We start from the raw sequence: 2,195 nt of genomic DNA on the forward strand, positions 1-2,195 counted from the left end.
ATTCATGGCCATCCTGTAAAGAAAGGAGCGCTCCTGAACCCATCCACCCCTCTTCACTATTTCAGGAACTACCGGTAGGACTATCTGTACATTCCCATTCAACATCTCTGGACTATCTATTTTCATCATTACATTTCATTTGTTGCCATTTTTCATGATTTACTGTGCATGTTTTGTTTGTGCTTAGAAGTATTTGTGTAATCGCTGTAAGGGGAACAGGGGTTGTATTGTTGTTTTCTTATTTCATTTGTTTTCATTACATTCTTTATTTGCTGTTTGATTACCAAGTTTGCTTTGTTTTTGTCTCTGTTTGTGAATGCCAACTGGTCAGGTCAAGGCTGGGTGTGTCCCTAGAATCTCCACCATAAAAATAAATAAATCACCGCCTTCTCTATTGCAGCTTCTCGCGCGACGCTACACTTACTTAAAAGCCTGAACAGCACCTGTCCTTTCTGGCTGATTGCTTTGTTTCTCTCTCCTTCCCCAGACATTCTCTGCTCCTGTTGGGGGTTGTGCTCCCCTATGATGTTTGTCTATTCTTTAATTGATAACTAACTGCATACTGAGCTCCGTTTACTTCTGAAAGAGACATGTTTGTTTGAAGTGTTTGAATAAAGTTCCTGTCTCTACAATCTCCTGTGTTTCTGTGCAATTCTGTGACCCAAGCATGACACCCTGCATCACTGCTCCTGGGATTAAGCCGCTGCATGAGACTAGCCTGGTAAGCATCAGCGTTGGCCTCTGTGTGCTTGATTTCAGCTAGTTTAAGCGCAGTTCACTCAGTGATTTAAATCCATGACATCAGTTGTACTTTGCACATATTGTTCCAGTAGTTTTTTTAATAGTTTTTACAGTTCATTAGCAGTGTGTATAATGATTAGTGTTGCAGCAATTGTGATGTTCTTTGGATGAAAAAAGTGTTCCATTAAAATTCCACTTTTTCTTTGTGAATTGTGACTTTACTTAAAGTGCAGCAAAAAAGTATTTGGCGTCCAGGGATGCATTAACGGCCAAGTATATGGCAGCTTAAGGGTTAAAGCCCCAAGATGCCTCTGAATTGCCCTGCACCTTCTAAGGCTTCTGGCAATGAAAACGCGCTTTCATGAATTACAGTATATATAGTGGTAACATCGGTATTTTACATTCTAGCACTGCGGGAGACATAGCAGTACCTTTCCATTCTTTATCTTTAGGTAATGTATTAAGCTGAGTTTGAAATTAAATTAAAATGTTTTGGCATCATATTTAGGGTTTATTTTTTTTAACCACATCCAAAATTTGCGGTTTTTCATAATTCACGTGTGCTCTAGGAATGTAACCCCCACTAATTTTGGGGGTGAACTGTACACCAAAGGCAGTAAAGATGGACTCTGCTATCTCCACTAGCTAGAGTTGTCTCAAAGTGGTAATGGCCGCCCAGTGTCCTGCACTTTGGGCCAAACACGCTTGCCTGAACTCCCACCCACTCCACAATCTACAATCCCTCTTCACACATGCATGAAATCTAAAACCTGTCTGAAAACAGATCCGTTATTCATAACTGTAATGACATCAGACTAGCGCTAATTACGTCATTAGCTGCAGGTCAAAACTTACAGCATAATGTATCCAGCCTAAACGAACATGCAAAAAAAGTTAGCCAGTGGAGAAAAAAATAAAGACAACCAAAAAGAGAGACAAATGATTACAAAAGGAAAGGAAAGAAAAAGGAATCAAGAGGGAGGATGCCATTCTGGTGCTTAAAGGGTCTTTTGAAAGATTAATTGTAAAAGATCTGGAGCAAAAAATGAAAGGACATGTGTGGTGATCTGCATAACAACCATTAGCAACAACTACACAGGGTATTTCCATCACCTCACCATTGCTTCTTGCTACCACCACTCCACAAAAAAATGTTGCAACACTTGTCCCGCAACAACACACCACCATGACACCAGTCTCATCCTCTGCTCTACTGACCCGTTGACATGGCCCTTCTGCCAACAATCTGGAGCTGGTATTAGGAAATACATTAGCAAAGATAAATGACACAAAACACATAAGAAACTACAGCCCCACCAGTGGGGATTTGTAGTGGCATATGCTCTTTGCAACTGGGTGCCTACAAAGCCTCATCTTAGAGGTGTATGTGATGGATTCACCCCTTTGGTAACAGATAGTGCTCTTATTCTGCCAATATCTCTTATAACATCTGA

The sequence above is a fragment of the Polypterus senegalus genome, chromosome 1 (assembly GCF_016835505.1).
Source record: "Polypterus senegalus isolate Bchr_013 chromosome 1, ASM1683550v1, whole genome shotgun sequence".
NCBI lineage: Eukaryota > Metazoa > Chordata > Cladistia > Polypteriformes > Polypteridae > Polypterus > Polypterus senegalus.